Here is a 24,809-nt window from a genome sequence, read left to right on the forward strand (position 1 = left end):
TTTAATCTTTTTCAGTTTTGTTAGAAATGCATTGCCCTTATAGAATGGTTAGTTGTCGGTCTGGGTAACACGCTTCACACAGAAAGTCCTGTAATAATCTGGCTTCCAAAATTAACTCATTTATAAATCTCATATTTTAGGGGTCTTGAGATTGAGAAAGGGTTATTTGTTTTTAGAATGCACGGCGATTCAGAAGAAGAGAGACAGAACAGAGTTCCAAAGTGAGCAGCTCCTACCTGTGATTTTCCACTTTTAAGACAATTAATTCAGATCATATGGTGAATGGCTTCGTAAGTAATACATATGAGGTGTACGTGCCGTTTCAATGTATTTTTAGCTTCCTTAGAAATGTACTTCAAGGTGAGGAGGAGAGTTGAGGTGTGGCCAAGTTATTTGACTGCTGAAACCAGTCGGAATCCAGTATGTACGGATGCCTAATAAAAGGCAAGGAGAAACACGAGTATGCCAATGATTGCAGCAGTTCCATAGTCCAGCCTCAACAACACCACGGATTGCACTAACATTTTGAATGTGGATGGAGTTGTACCCCTCGGAGACATCTCTGTTGATATTGCGTGGTATTCACTGCAGAGTTTACGTGAAGATATCAATTTGGATTTTTGTTGGGCATGAAACCCAAAAATGTTGTTCATTCAACAACAGGTTTACATTTACAGTAGGTTTAGCCAGGATTGCACCAGTAACGATCTTTGTTTACAAGAAACAACTGAAGGATCTCAGTTTTGAGGGGATTTTGCTGGAGGCGATGAAAGGACAGATAAGACTGATATTGTTCTAGAATCTGATTCTAATATGATATGGATATGCTAAATGTAATCAGGGTAAAGATGAAAGGCAGTATTACAGTGTGTAAGAAGAGCATGTTGGCTCTTCTGAAAATATTTTTTCCTGCTATTAGGACACAGAGTTAGCAGTTAAGTGCCCTTTACACCTGAGAAAGGAGGCCCATCATGGGATGGACTAGTCTACCCTAAGTCTCGGCTCTAAGCACTTTTTGCCTTCAAACTTTAAAAAGTCATCTATAGGGTCATTCATTGTGCAGTGTTTTGAACTTGTAATACAGTTTTCTTCTAATGCTCAACGAAAGATTGAACATTAGAAGAAGCACATAATGTGATGGTAGATTTTCAATAATCCCTTTTCCATCACATTAGTCTTTTTATTTTACCAGCAGTCAATATATTTGCAAATAAGTTAGAATACAGAATAACCTAATGATCATTCACACTGTTCTACTAGAGTTTCATTTGTATTCAGAGGTCAAGATGATGGTGTTCAAATTTAACATTAAATTTGTTGCATAGGCCGGTAAATTTATACCATGGAGATCATCACAATGCTTAGTTGTAAAACATGTGTGTCCTTTCACAAGTAATATGTCTGCAACTTTCCTTTTACTGGGAACAAAGAACCCTGTTGTAGCACTAGACGCTCTCTTGGTAGCAAAGCAGAGCAGTTCAAGGCCTAATCATGGGAGATGGTACCCTTAGTGCACTGGTATGCACCAACTAGACTTAATAAAACATTGTCCAGTTAGTGCTTTTATTATAAAAAGGAAAAGCACTTCATTACACACAAAGAGCCAAATACTAGGCATTTATTTACAAATATACACAACTAGGTAGATGGAAATACCTTTGGTAGCACTCTCAGCACAGTGCAAACACCCAGCAAGCCCTGAACCCTGTGGGCCTCATTTATAAGAAGCTTGCACGACATTTGCACCATGCAACATGCTACGAGTGTGACACAGACCTCTATGTCAGATTTTTTAAGACACCTTGCATGGCTTTGAGTGGCTTCGAAAATATGTAGTAACGCAACAAAGGACGAATCATTGCGTTGAATTACTCTGCCCTTTGAAGGTATTCCATGAGTGTTGTGTGGTGTTCCCACAAAACTCCAATGAATTTTGAAACATACCCAGATTTACAAGAACTTGTAAACTTGAGGATGAACAAAAAATGCACACTTTCTGAGAGGAGGCATAACGAGGAGAAATAGCTCTATTTCTCCTTGTTTCTTCCTCTTTCTATGTGTGCTTTATTCTTCAGTATACATAGAAAGAGGAATGTGCCTCCATGGATTGTTTATATGCAAGAAGGTGCCCCTTCCTGCACAAAAACAATCCTGCATGTTACACAGGTGCAAGGGTGCCTGCGTTGGTGCTAGGCTACCAATAGCACCCCAGCGCAAGGGAAAAGAGCAGAAATGCACTGTACTGCCATAAATACGATGCATTCCTGCCCTTTCCCTGACACGCACTGCAGCAAGGTGACTTGGTGCGCTACACTGCATGACTTCCTCATAAACAAGGCCCTTTATTTACAATCTCCCCACTTATACTAGGTATAAGGACATTTTGTAATGAACAAAATCAGGCCTACTGTCTTTGTAAGAGCTTCACCTCATTAGTAAAAGCAGAACCAGCTTATATTTACCTATTGCATCGCTACAGAAATCAATAGGGGTGGGTCTATCTTTCAATTACATTGACGAAAATGTATTATCTTTTTTTGTCAATAACAATTATCGATTAACATTATACATTTAGTAAAATGGGTGCAAGAAACTTTTTTACTTTACCCTGCTAGCACTGCTGCTTTAGGAGGAACTTACAAGTGACCTCACACTTCAGAGTCTCTGGGCAAAATCCCAAACTCTAATAGTGCTTTTAAAACTTAGAAAGCTTCTCCTGCGGGCATCCCTGTAAATCACAGTGAGAGTTAGGATGACAAAAGAAAAGAAGAAAGAAGTTGGGAACTGTCACACTCCAACACTCATACATATTGCTGGTATTGCTCTTGCCCTTCATGGGACACCACGAGAACAATATGCACATTTTGAAACCCCTTGTGGGAGCTTGTGGGGCACTCCTCAGCGCTTCAGGCAGTGCACAGTAATGAGTAGCATTGACTCTTGGAAACCAAAATGTTTTTGTTAACATGCATCCTCATTCCATATTCTCCTATTATTTTATTAAATCTGAGTACCTGTATCCATGCAGGTACCCAGTGCTGTAACAGTTGGTGGGTAGTGGGGAAGCTTCAAAGCCCTTGCAGCTCCTGCTGACTCCTCACTCTATTGACCCAGTCTTCTGTGTTCCTCATGGGAGGTGGCTCCTTCTGTGCTCCTGCACCGTCTGATACCAGCAGGCAGAAGCGGGATCCAGTTTTCCTCCTACAATTGCTGACAGCAGGTTGGATATTTGGGGGCCCATTAGGATGGCGGGCGGATTGCCTCCTCCAGGCTAGCGGTAGCCACTGCCAGCCTGGCGGGGGCAATCCGCCCGCCATCCTCACCTAAATGACCCACGCTATATTAGTATGTCGGGGGGGACCGCGGCTGACGGAAAGACCGTCTGCCGCTTTTCCGCCCCTGTCGCCTTGCGACCGGGGCAGAAAAGGTCTAATATGATGGTGGTGTCTAATAGACACCGCCAGCCATATTAGCATGGGCTTTTTTAGATACCCATCGCCGCCACAGAAAGGCATGCGGTCTTCACTTTGGGGGCCCCCTGAGGGCCCCCAGTGTGAAGGAGAGGTGGGCGGTGCACACGGGGGTTACATGTGGTACCCCCCTGCATTTGCATAAACAAAGCGGCAGGCACCGCGTGGGTGCCTGCCGCTTTGTTTATGCAAATGCATACGTGCATTTTTAGCATTGTGGTGGGTGGTGCTGAGAGCACCGCCCGCCACAATGCTAAAAATGCAGGATGCACCCACCACAGTGGTGGGCGCATCCTAATACCTCCCACGGGACCCCCGCCCTTATGGTGGGTGGTCCCAATTACCGATAGGATGGCAGGCGGACTAAGTCTGCCCGCCATCCTAATGACCCCCTTGGTATGAGATGCACCCACGTTCCTTGACACAGGCTAAGGAGTGGTGCTTTTGAAGCATCCCACAGGTCATTCCTGTGTCTGGAAGATGAGTCCTAATGGGACAGTCTTCCTTGTGTTGGGATTGGGGATAGGTTCCCTGGGATTAGGGTCTTCTTGGGGAGAGGGCCTTATGCACGCTCCTTTACCAAACACATTGCATCACAGTGACCTCCTGAGGATTGAACTCCCTGGTGGAAATTTCAAAATTGCAGCAGAGAGCAACATGTTTCCATTCCCACCTGGTCACCCTGAAGGACCTAGCTTCTAATTTGGTTTTCTCTGAGCCTGGTGAGCCAGTTTTCATGGGGGAGGTATTCTTTCTTCAGCCCTCGCGGCCTCTAATTGTTGCTTTTCCATTGAGCTTGATTTTTAAGACTCTAGTGCTGTACCTGTCCTCTGTCTGGGCTCCTGGTACCTGCCTTCGCTTGCGGCTTTCCTCATCAGTTCCTCCACAGTCAGTTAGCAGAATAGCCTCCTTGCTTCACTCTCCAGGCCCCATGGTTCTGGCCATCCTTAAAGGTACATGTGTATCAGCAGCAGATTCGGTTGCCACCCTCTTGACGGAGGTCACCCAGCTGTAGGATCATCCCACAGAACATTCAGAGAAACCCTCCAGGGTCCTCCAAGGAGGTCCATCCCTCGACTGTCTCTCAGAAAGGGTAAGGGGCCCAGCGCTACTGGCCCTGGAGTATCCCTGGGTGCCAGTTGAAGTACAAGTGGTGAGGTGTGGTGCAGCGGTGGAGAGGTGTGGTGCAGCGGCTTCAGTGCACAGGGTTCACAGTTCAATCTCCGGCGGCAGCTCAGCTCAGCACCTTGTGACTCTGAGCAATAGCTCACTTAATTTCCACACTGGCCCCCAGCGCTTTGAGACTTGTAAGGGTGAGTAGTTTGCGCTTTACAAATACAGATTTATATTTACATTTACAAGTTCTAATGTTCATTCTTGCAATGGGGGGTCAGGTGGCTTCTTCTTTCATCTAATCCAAACAGTGGTTCAAAGTGTTTGAGAAATTACAATTACACAAACAATTGTCAACAGTGAACAATTAATTAAGAGAAAAAAACACATCAGTGCACACATAAAAGTGAAAAAATGGAAAACGGCCCATAGAGGAACAATCTAGAAAAACATACAAAATGTATTCAATAAAAATATATAATATCATAGAGCTCAGCGGTATAAGCTGGTACATATAACATTTGATAAAATACAAAACCAGACAGGTGGCAGACAAAAAGAGGTTACATAGAAGAAAGATTTTCAGTGCAACACTGAAACTACAACAAACAAAACAATGTTTCCTCCATTAATTGCGGCCACATTTGCGTTGACGACGTTTCTACCTTTGTTATAAATACACGGTCATGTTTAGGACATCAAATTTAGCTGAGCATCCCAACAGACAATCTATAAAGTACAAAAAATAACTTATATATATAGGTATTCAACTCTTAAATTCCTTTTTCCTAAAAACTGGCCAAAAGTGAGAGTAGATAAAAAAGAAAGATCAAATCATATATCCCAAAAAGATGTGCTATCTTAAGATGGTGAGAATTAAAAGAAGAAGGGAGAAAACTACCTCACCACACCCCTTTGTGACAACAGGAATTATTTTATATGTAAATCATCAAGAATCCTTAAGAAGGCACAATTATTCAGAACCATTTTCTGCAACAAATGAAAGTCCTATCACTCATTATGTGGACCGAAATAATCACTTAGTTGCCCAAAATCTTGTTTTAATGAGACTCCTAATTTACATACCTGAAACATATACCTATTTGAAGATTTACACATGAAACATTTTGTAGAGATGGGTGCAAAGGAGAATTATGGAGATGGCCATGCAAACTCTAGTACACAACAACAAGTAGTGACAAAGGCAGCTAAAATCTTCAGAGAGTATTATCAGACCCTAGCACCTCGATGCTAGGTTTCCAAATTCAAAAAGTGAGTTAAAACCCCTATCGTACTACTTTGTGAGAACAGTGACTTATACTCAATGACCAATTCCAAACTAAAACTAGCTGAATACCCGAATGTAATAGGTTCTTTTCAGTACACTGGTACACACCTAGACCCCTGGAATGGATCCATAGATATTGCTCGATTGCCAACTCAACTGTAGGCAGCTTCGCTTACTACTACCAGAACATATATTTATATATATATATATATATATATATATATATATATATATATATATATATATTTAACATTTTATTAGTATTTTACACTGCTATCATTCAAAGCAAAGCATTAGATTCAACTGTAGTACACAGTGGAGGGAAAAATTCACTTATTACATGATGAAATTCCCACATTAATAATTAATCATCTATCGAAGATTTCTATTCATTGGCAACACGACACAGAGCATTATAGGTAAGCATATCATATCATGGGATGCCTCCGGGTAGCTGTGCGCTTTACAAATTCTGGACTTACATTTTCACATTTTGTCACATACCCTTTAATCACTGACATCTGATATTGATTCTTCCTGCTGGGGTCAGCATATATTGCCCTGAAAAACATTCTACTTTCCTCATACCTTTGACCATTTCCTGGGGCACTCTCTTTGGGTATAGAATGCCCTTTCCGCTATCATTGTACTGTCCATATCACATCCCCATTGTCGATAGGTGGGAGTCAGCCCCGTTCCCCAATGCTGGGCTATATTGCGTTTCGCAATCACCATCCCCAGTGCCGCCCAGTCCTGAGTCCTCAGGTTCAGATCTGTAAGTTCCCAAATATTAAGGAGACATCTTTTTGGTTCTGGCAGGACCGTGGCTCCACCGACCCACAAGATTGTGCTCATGAACCCCTCCCAGTAAGGTGCGATCTGTGGACACTCCCATATTATGTGGTAGAACGTACCTGGCAGGCCACACTGTCGTAAGCAGAGAGGTGTGTTTATTCGACCTAGTCGGTGCATCGTAATGCGCGTGTAGTACATGCGATGAAGGATTTTCAGTTGCACTAACTTGAGTTTGGAGGAGATCGCAACTTCTCACGGAGACGCGAGTGCCTCCTGCCAGTCTGTTTCATCCAGTTCTCCTATGTCCGTTTGCCACAGTTCCCTTAGGGCTGTTGTGGTGTCTAGTGGATTGTTTATTATTTTCTGGTAAGTTTGGGAAATGGCCTTTTTACACATGTAATACGTAAGGAGTCTGTTCTCTAACGGTGAGGCCTCTGGTAGTTGCGTTCGAGGTTGGATGACTCCAATGAGTGTGTTTCTGATCTGCATATAGCAGAAAGTTTCTGTTGGCGCCAGGCCATACCTGTCTTTTAGTTGAGCGAAAGTAAGCACTTCACCCTTCTTCCATAGGTCTCCTATCTTGGAGATACCTGTGAGGTCCCACTGTCTGAATCCCTTGGTATTGCGTAGTTTGCCTAGCCGCTGGGTTTCCCAGAGTGGCGTAGCCTGGGTTAAGACACCCTCCCAACCTAGTGCTCGCTGCATAGTGTACCATATCCGGACAGTGTGTGCAGTTGGACCCATGAGGGTATTCTTCCTCGAGGTATTGTACAGGGCACCCATAATATGCTCAGCCGGAAGGACATATCTGACCATAAGCAGTGAGGCCCAGTAGTACATTTTTATATGAGGTAAAGCGATTCCGCCATCATACCAGCCCCCTTACCCGTTTATGCATTGCTATACGAGCGGGTTTTCCATCCCACAGAAGATTGGCCACTTCGGTGTCCATCGGTTTGCAATACACGGGGGAACCGGGAATGGGGTGTTTGTAGGGTGTATAAGAATCTGGGTAGTGCCATCATTTTGAAGAGGGCTGCTCTCCCCAGTAGTGTCAGTGGTAATGATCTCCAGTGTTTTTACATCATGGCAAAATCTTTTTAGTGGCTCCATGAGGTTTTCCTCAATAAACTGTGCAGGCTGGGGCGTGTTGTATAACCTGAGGTATTTAAATCCTCTGACCTCAATTTGTAATTCACAGCCGGGCGGGAGCCACGGAGGGGGACCATGCAATACGTATAGGAGTGATTTTGCCCAATTTATAGTGTATCCTGAGACTTTCCCATACGCAGCACAGATGTCCAATAGGCTAATAATGGAACGTGTCGGTGATGCCATGTACAGCAGCACATCGTCCACATACAGCAAAATACGGTCTTCCCATCCCATTGCCCATGTGAACCCTTGGATAACCGGGTCCTGCCATATCAATGCCACTAGCGGCTATAATACCAGCGCAAATAGGAGCAGTGACAAGGGGCAGCCCTGCTTTGTACCCCTTCCCAGTGGGAAGTCCGCTGAGATGTGTCCATTTACCACCTCCTGTGCCAGGGGTTCGTTGTACAACAGCCGGTCCCATGCACAGAACCTGGGGCCGAAACCCAGACGCTGAAGGACTGCGAAAAGGAAGGGCCATTTGACAAGGTCGAATGCCATGCGGGCATCAAAGGAAAGGATGATGGCGTCCTCTTGTATAGTGGGTAGTGCTGTGTTGTGGTGAGCCTAGTATGCGTGCCATGACACCACATAGTCACCTCAGGTTGAGTGCTGTGTTACGGCCCGGCATAAACCCTGATTGGTCCGGGTGTATAAATGTTGCAAGATGCGGTTGCAGCCTGACTGCCAACGCTTTCGCCAGTATTTTGGTTTCCGCATTTAATAATGAAATCGGCCGATATGACGTGCATTCTTGTGGCGGTTTGCCTGGTTTGTGTATTGCGATTATCTTTGCTGGGCGCTGGTCCCTTGGCAATTCCCCTCTTTTCAAGCTATCCTTGTACATATTGAGCAAATATGGCATGAGTGGTGCAACAGCCTTTTTATAGAATTCTACAGGCATACCGTTGGGTCCCATGCCTTTCCTGTGTGTAGTGCTCCTAGCGCTAGCACCAGCTCATCAGTTGTCAGATCAGCCTCTAGTTCTTGTGCTGCACTGCGGGTTAATGTAGGCAGTCAGATATCTTTGAGGAAGGCTAGATTGTCAGCTATGGTGGACATGGCTGTAGGCGTGTAAATCTTCTCATAGTGGGCCGCTAATGCGTCCACTATCTGCTGTTGGTCTGTAGTGACAGTTCCGTTACCCAACCGTAGTTGCAACACCCATTGGTTGGCTCTCTCCCGTCTATCTAGCCAAGCTAGAAGCCTACCCGTCTTGTCCCCTACTTCATAAATCTGGTGCTGTGTTGTGGTGAGCCTAGTTTTTGCCTCTTCCCATGCATAGGCCCTGTATTCCTGTTGTGCCAGATTTAGATTATGTGACGCGTTTTCATTGGTGTTTGGGACATGTTCGCCCTCAGCCTGCGACACTCCCTGTTCCAGGTTTTCCAAGTGATGTTGCTGCACCTGTTTTTAAGTCTAAGAAATAATGAGATTGCGTGGCCCCATAACACTGTTTTATATGCCACCCATAGGGTCGTCGGGGATGTAACTAAGTGCTCATTCTCTGCAAAGTATTGCCCTGTGGCTTTGAGTAGGCCCTTCTCTATTTTAGTGTTTTTGAGATATCCGGGGTAGAGTGGATAAACCTGTCTCTGGCCCGGGATATGTGATGTGTGCTTGATTTGGACCGGTGAGTGGTCTGAAATACCTATGGGCAAGTGTAGTACCTCTAGGACTCTTTCAAGGCCTGTCACGAGTGTGAAAATGTAGTCTAGCTTTGAGAGGCTATTATGAACCCCCGAGTGAAAAGTGTATTATTTCTCAAGTGGGAACATGGTTCACCAGGTGTCAATGAGCCCTAGGGCGTGTTATGAAGTTAAACAAGGACCCCCTGAATGAAATAAATTTCCTGGGTGAGGGCAAAGCAGTTTATGGCAAAGGTAAATACCCAGGCAAAAGCAAAATATCTGGCAACAAAATATAATATAATACAATGGAACACACACAAGAAGGGAAATAGAACAACAACGTTATGATGACATAAAAAATGTAATTATATTGATAAAATTTGATATGGAGATGTTCAATCATACAGAGAAGTTATGTTTAAAATACATAAAAAACAAAGCAAATATTCAAACATGATAATATATAATGTCTGGGTGTAATCCCAGAGCTAATTGGAGATGCTGATGCCTGTCTGTCAACGCGTTTCGACACATACACTGTGTCTTCATCAGGACAAATACAGCACGATTTCTAAAAATTAAAAAAATATTGTTTTAGATCACTCATTCTTGTGTTTAAACAGTATATAATTGTAGTAGATTATAATAATTCTACTTTACCATTATTGCCAGATAGTTGATAAAACAACATGATATACCGCTAGGTAAGGACATCTAACAATAATCACTAACTAAGATACTATTTACATTGATTCTTTTTTTTAAAAAAAACACATTAGATGCAGTCCAAACAAGATTTAGCATATAAGTAGAAGGACAGAAAAAGAGATAGTCATGAATACAAACAGTAAAGATTGAAGGTTCATGGTGCTAATGTCCTAGTTAATTTTATAGAAATAGGAAATTTCAATTCTGCGTCTTTTACCATCTTGCGCTTAAATAAAGCTCATTCACAGACTTTCTAATTTGGCTGTCCATGGAATCGTCAATAGCTTATACCTCTATGCCTACTGTGGCTACCTCTCTCCCATTCACTAACATTATCTATTGTTAAATCCCTACAAGGGATGTCTGTTCATTTATTCGGATTATACATTAAGCACAGATTATGTATTGGGCCAACGTGAACTAGCTCGTATGGAATTATACTAAATTATGACAAGATCTAAACACGAAGACTTATGTTTCCCATAAAATCTCCTGATTGTGCAAGCATCTTTTGAAATTTCTAACATAGAGGCATGCCTGCTCTCGCCTTTGATTTGTTTTCACAAATAATTCTTTTTCGGAGAGTAAAGTAGTAGAAAGCGGTATCCTCAAATGTAGACAGCTTGCTGTTTTATTACCTGTTGTATGGATATTAATAGTAGTTCTATCAGTTATTTATAGTATCATTGTATTCCTACCAAGACGTTTCTTCATTGTCATAGAAATTACCTTTAACTTAAATGAAGATGTATGCCTGGTTTTCCAATACGAAGTGCTTTACTTTCGTTGGACACCCATCTTGTATAAAACAGTCTAGAGAGAAGTATATGTAAAAAAGATATCATGTGTAGATATCGTTTAAAGCGATTTAAGATCTAATATTCCACTGAGTTAAGTAATCTTACCTTTTGGAGACATATTGTTTGTTCATTCAAAAGAGGATACGGCACAGCTCTCAGTTAAAGCGATCAGATCATGTGGGCGCAAAACGAACGGCAGCATTCACTGATTTGCTGTTCTGCAGGTGATAATAAGATAATTGTCCGATGGCAAGATTAATACGTTATAACGTTCTATTACTTAATGCGTAACTACAGGATTTTACCTGATAGTAGGGGCAGAAATAAATGACTGCGCTGCCGTTCACATATATATATATCTCTCTGATTGATCCGGTAGAGCAGAAAGGTTTTCACCCGCATCCCATAGTGCTTATTCAGTGCGCGTGGAAACTGCCAATAAAGATGTTATAGAAGTATTAATAGTTACTTCGTAAAAAAATATTTTCAAAGATAGTCTGCCTCTACTGGGTAAGGAGCCGGCATTACCTTTTTTTCAAACGTACAGACTTGAATCAAGAGTTTATCAAAAAACGGCTTTGTAATATAACAGTATCTTACATAACATAGCGGCTTTTCGTCCGCATACGTTTGTAATCGTACATCCTAAAAAACAATATCGTCAGGCTAATTAGCGATTTCTTGTGGGGACAGAGAAAGCTTTACGCAGCGCACATACCTTGATTTAAAATTCTGAGCCGGCGTTATCAATGGCGTCTAGGGCGTCGTCCGAGAAAGAAAGGTTTGTAAATTCAAACCCAGCCTCTATATATACGAGACTTTCTGATTGGAAGGCAAGTACTGCACCACCTTTTCTTAAAGTAAAAGATCGTATATCTTTCGTGAGGTCACGATAAAGAAGTCCCAACGTCATTTAAAGGGAAAGGTGTGTGTATTTAATTTAACGCCGCAGCCCATGCTACTCTCCATGTTTTTATTTTTTTATTATTCTCATATCATAGAGAGGTCAATATATTATGCGTATGTTCCCGAGAAGGAAAGGAGAGGTCAGCGTGTTTAAAGCGGGAGGATGTCGACATTGGTTGGATCATATTAGCCCTTCCTTACTACTTCATTATTTTTGCCCTATCTCATGGTAGGTAGGAAATTTGTATTTAAAATTACAGTGAAAAGCTATAGGATAAAAAAGAAAAAGAAAGGAGAACCTAGTTTTCGCCTCTTCCCATGCATAGGCCCTGTATTCCTGTTGTGCCAGATTTAGATTATGTGACGCGTTTTCATTGGTGTTTGCGACATGTTCGCCCTCAGCCTGCGACACTCCCTGTTCCAGGTTTTCCAAGTGATGTTGCTGCACCTGTTTTTAAGTCTAAGAAATAATGAGATTGCGTGGCCCAATAACACTGTTTTATATGCCACCCATAGGGTCGTCGGGGATGTAACTGAGTGCTCATTCTCTGCAAAGTATTGCCCTGTGGCTTTGAGTAGGCCCTTCTCTATTTTAGTGTTTTTGGGATATCCGGGGTAGAGTGGATAAACCTGTCTCTGGCCCGGGATACGTGATGTGTGCTTGATTTGGACGAGTGTGAAAATGTAGTCTAGCCTCGAGAGGCTATTATGAACCCCGAGTGAAAAGTGTATTGTTTCTCAAGTGGGAACATGGTTCATCAGGTGTCAATGAGCCCTAGGGCGTCCATGAATTCTTTTAGTGTAAGATTGGCGCTGCTGGGGTCTCTGGGGGGTTTACGGTCCATGGTAGCATCAATTGTGGTGTTAAAGTCACAGCCCAAAATCAATTCTCCTTGCGGGAGCGTTAATAGAAATTTACCCAGGGCTGGAAAGACCATCTGATGGAGTACGGGTGGGATATAGACTGACACCAAATTGTAGGACCGTCCCTCCCACTGACGTGATATTGCTGCAAAACATCCCTGATCATCCGTCCAAGACCCAGTTATAATAAGGGGAAAGTGTTTGTGGATCAGAATCCCCACCCCTCGGGAACTTAAGGTGAATTCAGAGTTTGCCACCTTTTCAAAGCTCCATCTATCTAAGGCTTTACATGCCGAACCCTCCAAGTGTGATTCCTGGATCGGTGCCACCGCCTGGGCTTTACATTGAAGATATTGCAGGACCAATCCTCTCATTATCTTGTCACCTAACCCATTGACATTCCAAGATATTATATTGAGGGGAGGGCCCAATGCTTTGGAAATCAAGGATTGGGTGCCTGTTCCATCAGGTATAGGTACCATTTGTGCCATGTATGATGTCATCGGTGAATGAGTGCAATGCGCTCTGTGACATATGCCCCAATCTGACAAAGTGCATACTACCCTCAAATTTGCCATGTACATGGAACAATAAAAAACAATTCTAAAACATCGACATGATCTCCACCCCCCACCTTCCACCCTGCCCGGCAGACTTAAAACTACCCACCACCCCAACTGAGCAGAGTGCTTCTGTCCCATAAATTGTACTTGCATGAGAGGGAGAGCCTTCCAGCGACCCCCATAAGTCATTCCCTTCAACAAACATTCTACAGCGTCCAACTGTGCATGTGGAGGTGTTCAGTTCCCATCCGCCGTGGCACTATTTCACATCTTGCAATATAAGCAGATCAATCATATACATTAAACCATAACAAATAAGGTAGCGGACTCTCTCAGGGCCCCCAATGTTCCAACGGCAGTGACTTCTAGTTGGCTCTGGAGTTCTGTGCTTTAACACCTACTGCGATTCCCATCACAGTTTTGTCATCAGTCCCCCGTTTCACTGGACTCTCTGGAGCTTGACAACTACATTTCTCTTGCTCGGCGCTGCTGTTAGTATCCCGTCCTCCTGGGTCCTGTGGCTAGGCGCCATCCCTCCATCCAGTCGTGGGCTTCCGCTGGTGTTATAAAGAACCAGATTTTTCCTTCTGCCTCTACCCTAAGTTTTGCCGGAAATCGCATCGCGTATTTGAGTTCTAGGAAGCTACGTCGTTGCTTGGTTACCGCAGCCATATAGTCTGGGTAGAGGGTGAAAGTACTGTTCTCGATACATATTGAGGGGCTATTCTTGCTGCCTTCAGGATCGGATTGCGATATCGGAAATTGAATATACGTGCCAGTATGGGTCTGGGGGGCGCACCCAGCCGGGGCCTGCCATGCGTTGTGCCCTTTCCACTGAGAAGAAGCTGGACAGCCCTTGTGGCTTCAGCTGATTTTTGATGAGGTCTTCCACAAATAGTTCTAAAGTCGGTCCCCCCACATTTTCCGGCACACGAATTACACGTATATTGTTACGTCTTGAGAGGCCTTCCTTGTCATCTAGTTTAGTCATTATTAACTTATTGTCCGCTCCAGTTGACGCACCTGACGTTGTAAAGCAGCCATGTCTGTGGAAAGCACTGCAGTTGTGGTTTCAATCTCTGACCTCTGACTCTGTGGCCATTTTGGAGAAATGTGCACGTATTAATGAGATGTCTGTGGAGATCGAGCCAATGGAAGCCTGGACCTTATGCAGGGTGGCCATGATATCCAGCAATGTGACATCAGTAGGTTTCGCAGGTGCGGGGACCTCTCTGTGCTCAGTGTCCATTGGCGATTTATCTGACTGGTCTAAAATATATGCGAATTTGTCTAATTTGATGGTGTGCACCTTCCGCTGGCCCGACCTCCCATCCCGTCCCGTCCACCAAGAGTTACACCAAGCACACGGGTGGATGGCAGTAATCGCTGCTGCCTGCCGTGTGATTGTCAGCCATGCACGGCCTTTCAGTTTTCCTGCCTCCTCATCCCATGGCATCCAAGGCAGGTGGCGTCTCCTTGAGGATGTGTATTGGTTACGGTGCTTATGCAGGGTGTCTGATAGCCTGTCCCTTTGGGCCCGTCACAGGGTATGTGGGTCATGCGACTTCCGGTGGGCACAGGCCCCACGTGACCGGTTCTGAATGTACACAATCTATGGTATCCCCAAGCTCCCTTCCAGGTGTCGCCAGATCACAGCATTGTAAATCCCAGTAATGGTGGGGATAGTCTTTACATCCGTTGGGCTTAATGTGTATGTCAGGAGTAAAGCGCAGTCTCTCAATGGCCGAGCAAAGTAGAGATATATATTTGGTGTTGCAGGACTTGAGGGCCTCAATGCCCCTTCAGCACAGACCCCAGGAACAGTATTATCAGCACCCCCGCCAACACAGGCGCTTCTTCGTGGCACTCCTCTGCCAGTAGTCTACAAAAAGGTGGGGTCGCCAATGTCGGATTACACAATTCCCAGCGTCACTATGGATGGTCCATCTGCGGCTCAGCTACGGGCCCTCCGGGTACCCTAGGCATCAGTTAGTATCGCCTCGACCTCAATCCCAGTGCAGGGCAGGGTCCCCCGTCTATTTGGATCTTGCTACCTCTCCCTCGCTTGGCGGTGCCCGATCTCGCGTCCCCGCCACGTTCAGCCCAGTCGCATTTGCAGATTATTCTGCACAGCTTACCGTTTCCATTGGTTCAGCACTGCGTGTGGTCGCCCTTCCGCTTCTCACCACACAGCGGTAGCCGATTTTGTTCTCACAGCACTGGTGTGTCAGTTCTTTCCGTCATACCTTGATCCGCCAGCACCTCTGCTGCAGTGGACCAGGAAAGCACGCGAGGCCTCAGCTCCAGCATGTCCCACAGGCCTCAGCCCCACAGCCTCTCTCCGATCAGCAGCAACTAAGCCTCCAGGTCCCCAGAACAGCATCATCGGTTTAGCAGGTATTCCGAGATCTCTTCTACCAGTTATGTGCCGTTTTTGGTGCCGGATAAATGGCCGGATTAATGGGGAAGACTTCTGTGATCACGGTGCTCTCCTAGGCTGCAGCCATTTTGATCGGCTGCTAGCCACGCCCCGTCCACCAGAACATTATTAAACCGAGAAATCCCTGCCATTTGCCCACAACATACAGTTAACATTCCCCCAACTCTCCAATGCTTTAATGATTCAGTCTCAAAGCTGCTTTCATCTTTCTTCAACACCTATTTTTTTACAGCACAGAATAGTACCCGAATATTTTGATCTAATGCAGGGTGGCCATGATATCCAGCAATGTGACATCAGTAGGTTTCTCAAGTGCGGGGACATCTCTGTGCTCAGTGTCCATTGGCGATTTATCTGACGGTTCCTTACTATATGCGGATTGGTCTAATTTGATGGTGTGCACCTTCCGCTGGCCCCTACCTCCCATCCCGTCCCGTCCACCAAGAGTTCCACCAAGCACACGGGTGGATGGCTGTTATCGCTGCTGCCTGCCGCGTGATTGTCAGCCATGCGCGGCCTTTCAGTTTTCCTGCCTCCCCCTCCCATGGCATTCGAGGCCGGTGGCGTCTCCTTGAGGATGTGTCCTGGTTATGGTGCTTATGCACGGTCTCTGATAGCCTGTCCCTTTGGGCCCGTCACAGGGTATGTGGGTCACGCGAGGTCCGGTGGGCTCAGGCCCCTCGTGACTGGTTCTGAATGTACACAATCTATGGGAACCCCAAGCTTCCCTCTAGGTGTCGAGAGATCACAGCATTGTAAATCCCAGTTATGGTGGGGGTAGTCTTTATACCCGTTGGGCTAAATGTGTATGTCAGGAGTAAAGCGCAGTCTCTCAATGGCCGGGCAAAGTAGAGATATATATTTGGTGTTGCAGGACTTGAAGGCCTCAATGTCCCTTCAGCACAGACCCCAGGAACAGTAGTATCAGCACCCCCGCCGACACAGGCGCTTCTTCGTGGCACTCCCCTGCCAGTAGTCTACAAAAAGGTGCGGTCCCCAATGTCTGATTACACAATTCCCAGCGGCACTATGGATGGTCCATCTGCGGCTCAGCTACGGGCCCTCCGGGTACCCTAGGCATCAGTTAGTATCGCCTCGACCTCAATCCCAGTGCAGGGCAGGGTCCCCTGTCTATTTGGATCTTGCTGCCTTTCCCTTGCTCGGCGGTGCTGGATCTCGCGTCCCCGCCACGTTCAGGCCCAGTCGCATTCGCGGATTATTCTGCACAGTTTACCGCTTCCATTGGTTCAGCACTTTGTGTGGCCTCCCTTCCGCTTCTCACCACACAGCGGTAGTCGATTTTGTTCTCGCTGCACTGGTGTGTTAGTCCTTTCCGTCGCCCCTTGATCCGCCGGCACCTTGTTGTATGGTGATTTCTCCATCCTCTTTCTTTCCCTGCTCTCTAGCCTGTCTGTGTGGAATGTTATATATGTCATGGAATGTTGGATGGCTGAACTGATTCAGTTGGTGACTGAAGGCTGAGCTGCCAGGAGGACAGCTCCTGGTGGGGCATATTTATAGAGATACTTACTGGCCTACTTTTCTATCCTGGCTTTAACATCAAACCCTTGTAACTCTGTATTACAATAAATACCTTCTTGAAACCTACCACCTATGGACCTTCCATCATTGTAACACACCTCTGTTGCAGTGGACCAGGAAAGCACGTGAGGCCCCGGCTCCAGCATGTCACACAGCCTCTCTCCGATCAGCAGCAACGAAGCCTCCAGGTCTCCAGAACAGCATGATCGGTTTAGCAGGTATTCCGTGTTCTCTTCCACCAGTTATGTGCCGTTTTTGGTGCCGGATAAATGGCCGGATTAATGGGGAAGACTTCTGTGATCACGGTGCTCTCCTAGGCTGCAGCCATTTTGATCGGCTGCTAGCCACGCCCCGTCCACCAGAACATTATTAAACCGAGAAATCCCTGCCATTTGCCCACCACATACAGTTAACATTCCCCCAACACTCCAATGCACCATCAGCTTTAATGATTCAGTCTCAAAGCTGCTTTCATCTTTCTTCAACACCTATTGTTTTTCAGCACAGAATAGTATCAGAATATTTTGACCCAAAGATTGTCTGACCAAAATACTTCATACTAAATATGTTATAGCCCCAAGGGAATTAATATTAGAAATCTAGCCCAAATGAAGCAATATTTTGTAATTAACAGCCGGCCAATCTGACATACTCACTTCGGAGCTAGCAATCTGAGGAACAGTCAGGGTATTGAAGCCACAGACCCCAGCCTCAAAATGAGCCTTGGGTTAGCCTGCTCCATCCTACCAGCTCCAAGAATGGTTGGATTTGCAGTGCACAAGGGAGGAAGTCCTTCCCTTTCCTGCTTGAGTCACCACCGAGGAGAGCGCCAGGAGCTGTACTCGAGTTGAACTGTGTGTCAGCCTTGCACCAAAGGAAACTGTTTCCTTTGCCACACGAAAGTCACCACAATCCTGAGAGAACCCCCAGGCTGCTATCTGCTTCCACCCCTTCCCCCACTCAGAATGTGGAAACTGAATAGGAGCAGGGTGTTAGATACACTGGACAAAAAATGAGACCCCAACCAGAGCCTGCATGCCAGCAAGTGCAACGTATATGGTGAGTTTATTTGAGCATCTCAGCCCACCGTATTTTAATGTGGCCACCCGCCGCTGATTAGAAATGCACTGGTTCTTTGGTAATTGAGAACTGGTGCATAGATATCTAACTTTATAAAAGCAGCTTGAGAAAACTGCCCTCTGTTGCTCTGATTGACTTTCAAGGTTAAAATTGCTGCTGATTCCCTGTACATATTCACATGCCTTACAACTACCACAACTCTGCCACTTGATGTCTGCCAGGAGACTAAAGCCAACAAAGCTCAGAACACTAAAAGAGGAACTTACTCCCTTACATTTACTACAGGATCCCTAATAAACATTGTTACATGATGTAAAACTATTTGACTTCTATCTCTATAAACGGTACCCCACTGGACACAAAATACTAAACCAAGCTTACGAAACAGAGCACACAAGGGCTCTGCTTAACGTATTAACTTTATGCCTCAAAACAAGAAATCTTTGTAGGGGCACACTTTGGAGATGTAGATATTTTTTATTCTTTGACATTTTTTGTCAATTCGCTAGGTACTAACTTGAAGGCTTACCGATATATTGCCAGAAATTAGTGGTTTGAATTGAAGTGTTAACAATTTTATGAAGTGCGACTGCTATCCCATAGGGTGTCCTGGCACTGAGAACGCTAGTAGAATAGAGAGAGTGAGAGAGCGGGAGGGAGGAAACAGGTCGACCTAGCCTTCCGTGGGGTAATATTGGGGAGTCCCGAGGGAAATTATGGAACCAACTCCTTTTTGAAAAACAGGGTTTTAAGGCCTTTCTGAATTTGAGAGGGGTAGTGTGAGCCTAAAAGCCACTGGGAGCTTATTCCAAAACGTCGATGCAGGTCACACCAATGAAATATTAAGAAATAAAAACACTTCACAATTGCTGACAACTAAAGTTAAACCGCTTTTAAATATTAAGAGGAAAATGTATTTATTACCTTGTCTCGCTTTTAAAGAAAAAAATATTCATGGCCTCCTACTCTTTGGGTAAAGCAAGGTAAGGATGATAATCGTATAATAATTTCACGAACTTTGCAAATCTGATGGTGGATCATAAAATATAGAAAGTAAAACCATACGTGAATGATGTTTACAGATAGCAAACTACGGATACCCTTGCTTGTTTATTCTAAGTGCTTACAGAATTTTGTGAGTATTTAGCGACCTCCCAGTTCCCCACTAACATCTTAGTGACTCAGAGGTCACGGGTTAAATTCATCACAAGGTTAAGATGCTTTGCAAGGTCGGCAGCTTGAGTGTACTTAAACTGAGCAGTAATAAGAGCTGCTGTGCTCAGTGCTTAGCAACGGCGCAAGTACAGTCTGACCCGCGACAAACAAAACAAGTTATTGTTACATTTAGAGAAGCCGCTCTTAGCTGTTACATACAGCTGCACAAATTCCATTCCTACTGTCTGGAAACATCTGTGGATTGCTCATTTGGAATCTGGATCATGCTTGCTGGCCCCTGTAACCATAAATGTGCCCAAGCATAAAGTACAGTGTTTGAGTGACTCAGCAGAAGGTGCTCAGTTGACACCACTAGGAGAAACCACAAGCGGCCAACAGAGCAGAGCCCTGTAGGCTGTGCTAGAAATTCAGTCAATCATTCTAGGTGGCATGGTACCACAAATCAAAGTTAGAGAAAACAGGATGTGTGGAAATAGAGACCGCAGAATAGAGCCCTACCTTTAATCGACATAGGGCATCTTGAACAGGATTGAACTAAAAATGTGTAATTGATTACTGAGCAGCACTAAAATTGTATTTTAGTTGTCTGCCAGCAGCAACTTCACGGAATATTGCCTGGACCCGGAAGATGGCAGGATGCTTCCTAGCTACAAAAAAAATAGAAAAATTGTATTACTGGCACAGGTGCTGATAGCAAATGCAGCAAATGAAGAAAAAAAAACTGTCTGAAAAAAATAATGCATTCCCAAAATAGAATACCGTCCATCAAAGCATAAGGTACTGGGCTCACTGTGTTTTGTTCGGTGTGACTGGGAAGCCATTGTCACCCTGGTCACCAATTAGAGGCTTTCAGATGAATAGAGTTGATCACACACATTCTTCATTCAGCGCCCAAAGCTAATGATTTCATTGATTTTTGAAATTCTTTTCATGAAGGTATGAGATGGTTTGGGAATACACAGTGGAGAATCAAGCTCAAGATCCCAGCGCCAAACCTCAGAGGATCACGTTTGTACATAAAAAAGGAAGCATTTTTTAGAAAAGGTGGCAGTACAGGATAAACCGGATCTGTCGACCATATTATATCAGTTTAGTTTCATGTGATCTTTTTGTCAGTGTGCAAAGTCCATCTCCAAGATTGCCTTAAAGAACGATCATTTCAACATAATTTGTAAAATATATGAGCACGTCATTTCTTTAAAGGTGATGCACGCCCTACGTCCTATTGCTGAACGTGGTTACTTTGAAAGTGAAACATTGATTCCAAACGGTGCTTCTCTTCTCTAATTCTTTCTTATATTGTGCAACGCTGATTTCTGAACTATTCAATTATTTTGCATCATTACCGTACAGCAGATTGTTTCCTGGTCCTTAAAGGGGCCATCCGATGTAGAACAGTTGCATTTCCCTTTCCCCACATTTCTAACATGTATTATCATGTACTATTTGCCTTTAAAGAACAAATAGATAAACAAGAACGAACAGAGCGTGTTACAGGTTTTGTGTCATTTTGTTATCATCAATAATACAGACCTAGGAAAGCAGTCTTGAAACCCGCCACCACTTTCCTCAGTTTCTCAGAAGCAGTTCGTAGTGCAATAAATCTACAGATTGCGCATAATCTGTGTCAGAGCTCTCAAACTTTCAAGGAGTAACCCATTCACTTCGACTCAGGAGCAGCCATCGACAGGGTCACACTAATCATGTTACGTTCCTGTGCGTCAGGTGCATCTTCCCCCTCACATGTGGGATGTGTAATAATTTCTTCCTGATCACTGTGCATACTCCCAAGTAATGCAGCCCAGGTGTCCCGATCCTGCTGTAATGTATTATCTCTGCAATTAGTTTTCATACGGATTTTCTCAGCAATCACCCATCCCACCACGTTCCTATACCACAGTGTACCAGAGGGAGCTCTAGCACCCATCCACCCCATGGCTAATCTCATCTTGGCCAACACCAGGGCGAGTTGCAATAACTTCTATTGCATCTTCCCTTTGCTGGGCTTTCTGATCATGCCATATTTAATCCAAACAGTGGTTCAAAGTGTTTGAGAAATTACAATTGCACAGACATATGTCAACAACGAACATTAAGACAAAAAAAAATACATCAGTGCACACGTAGAAGTGAAAAAATAGAGAAACGGCCCATGAAGGAGAAATCTAGAAAAACATACAAAATGTATTCAATAAAGATATATATAATATCATAGAGCTCAGAGGTGTAAGCTGGTACATATAATATTTGATGAACATACAAAACCAGACAGGTGGCGGACAAAAAGAGGTTACATAAAAGAAGGAGTTTCAGAGCAACACTGAAACTACAACAAAAAAAAATTGCGTCGACGACGTTTCAAAATGTTCCTGTCACGTGGCTAATTAATTTGCCGCGTGATGGGAATATTTTTCATTGCGTGTATGAAGGGAGCATAAAGGAGAAAGGTTCAATTACCCTGTGGCTAACTTTGCCTGATTAATTCTAAGCAGTCACGGAGGCAAACAAATGATTGGAGCAAAATATAAAATTGTTTCCAGCTAAATCGTCCTTTTTAACAAAAAAGATATTCTTTTATGCATTGATATTTGGTATGCTTGCTCTCCTTTATGTGACTGGAAATTGTCTGTTGGGATGCTCAGTTAAATTTTATGTCCTGAAGATGACCGTGTATTAATAACAAAGGTTGAAACATCGTTGAAGCAATTGTGGCCGCAATTAATGGAGGACACGTTGTTTTGTTTGTTGTAGTTTCAGTGTTGCTCTGAAACACCTTCTTCTATGTAACCTCTTTTTGTCTGCCACCCGTCTAATTTTGTATGTTCATCAAATGTTATATATACCAGCTTACACCTCTGAGCTCCATGATATTATACATATTTTTATTGAATACATTTTGTATGTTTTTCTAGATTTCTCCTTTATGGGCCGTTTCTCTATTTTTTCACTTCTATGTGTGCACTGATGTATATATTTTCTTGTCTTAATTATTTGGTTGTTGTTGACATTTATCTGTGCAATTATAATTTCTCAAACACATTGAAGCACTGTTTGGATTAAACATTGATTGCCTCTTTTTCAGGTGGTTAGGGCTGCCCCTGTGGTGGTTAATGATAATGCCAAGCAGGCACTTCTGGTGGACTTCTCCAACACTATTGTTGTGACATCCCTCAGTTTTGCCAATACCCGTTTCCAGTGCTCTCGAAACCTAGGGCAAACCCATGACATGTGCAGAAAGGTAGCACCCTTGCACAAACACTGGGAACGGGTCGCCCCTCTACCCACATACATCTTACTGAGTTTAATCGGCATAATATATGTAGAGTGGAGAAAGTTAAAGTGGATTAACTTAAATTTAGCATTACAAGAAATTGTCTTTACCAGTTCACACGTTGCAGTCCAATCTGGAACAGGGAGCGGTTCCAACAGCTTCTCCCTCCCAAATTTGCCATGCCCTATCAGCTCAAAGTGTTTGGTAGATGTGTGTCACCAAATGTCTAGCCAACCCAACAGTCAGCATCAGATCTAAGACCAAATCTATTGCGCCATATGCACTAATTTTCGCTATTGCAGGAACTGCCCCCCCCACTGCAAACATGTTGCAGAAACAAGTTTACTGGGTATAGATCGCCCATTGTCACACATCTGCCTTCTTTCCATCTCAACACTGACATATCTTCTGCAATGCGTTGAAATGGGAGCAGTATCCACATTCCCAACTCCCTAGCAAAGGGTAGTCGCTTTAAACACATGCGTGGCTATGCACTCCAAAATCTCTGCTACCTATCTGATTAAATACCCAGTGCCAGGTGATGTACGAGATCCGCGGATATTGAGTTCTATTAGAGAATACCCAGTATAAGTGCCACAGAGCAACCTCGTCTTACAGTTGTCATCCCCAGATGCTCACTGCGCTGCATGCAGTTACTTGGAAAAATAATAATAAAGTTCCAAGTCTGGTAAGCCCATTCCACACCGCAACATGTCACGATTGAGTTGGGGAAGCACCACCCGGCTCATCCTCCCAGCTGACCCAAGAGAGATCATGCAAGCTGTACAACTTCATAAATAGAGCACAGCGTATGCAACACATTTTGTACAATATACAAGCACCTGGGGAGAAACACCATCTTCGGTACCGCCACTCTCCCTGCCATGGAAACCAGCAATGTATTCCAAAAACGCACTATTTAGTCAATCCAGTCAGCAATGGGTCTATGCAACGCCGCTGCTGGACATCAACAATGTGGCCTACCATGATAGCAAGGTACCAGAAGGTATCAGTTTCCAATGCAACCCCACTGTTGGTAAATCTGTGTCTGGAACCTCAACAACTGCTCCAAGTGGGAACAATAGGGATTTACCTATGTTAATTTGAAGTTCTGCTACTGTCCCAAATGCTGCCAAAAGTGCCAAGAGCCTCAGCACAGGCTCCCGAATATGCCATCGGTAGATCAGCACATCATCCTCATACAGTGAATTGAGGTGCTTCCCATTCCCAACTCTAATACAAACCTTGCCCATAACATTTCAAAGGAGAGCCGCCATCAGTTCAATCACCAAGGCGAAGAGTATCGGCGAGAGTGGGCATCCCTGCTGAGTGCCCATCACACATCCCATGCATCAGACATCAAACCTCAACTGCACACTTTTGCCTTGAGTTCGGTATATAGTAGTGTCACCTAGTGACAGAAATGGGGGCCAAAGCCCATCTTCCCTAACACACACTGTAGATAATCCCACTACAGTATCAAACGCCTAGGTTATATCTACTGATACCAGTGCCATTTCTCGATCAGTACCATTGGTCTTGGGGGAAAACGCCGTTTTGGAGCGAGAGCCAGGTCTTAGTCCTGGAGTGAGGGTGAGAAGCCCTGTCTGCCTGTTCTGAGGGCTGCTGCTTATTCCTGCGGAGCTCCTCTGGGTGCCTGCTCCCTGCCGCCGCATCCTGTACATCAACCGGCGGCCGCTGAGAGCTGAGCGGAACCAGAGGACTCCAAGTCCCAGGATTCCCGGCGGGTGGGCGGAGCCGGCCGCATCACTGCACAGCGCCAGGAGGCGCTTAAAACAAAGCCACATGCCCTGCTGAGCGGGGAAAACGCAGTTTTGGAGCGAGAGCCAGGTCTTAGTCCTGGAGTGAGGGTGAGAAGCCCTGTCTGCCTGTTCTGAGGGCTGCTGCTTATTCCTGCGGAGCTCCTCTGGGTGCCTGCTCCCTGCCGCCGCATTCTGTACATCAACCGGCGGCCGCTGAGAGCTGAGCGGGACCAGAGGACTCCAA

Source organism: Lissotriton helveticus, chromosome 4_1, assembly GCF_964261635.1.
Source record: "Lissotriton helveticus chromosome 4_1, aLisHel1.1, whole genome shotgun sequence".
NCBI lineage: Eukaryota > Metazoa > Chordata > Amphibia > Caudata > Salamandridae > Lissotriton > Lissotriton helveticus.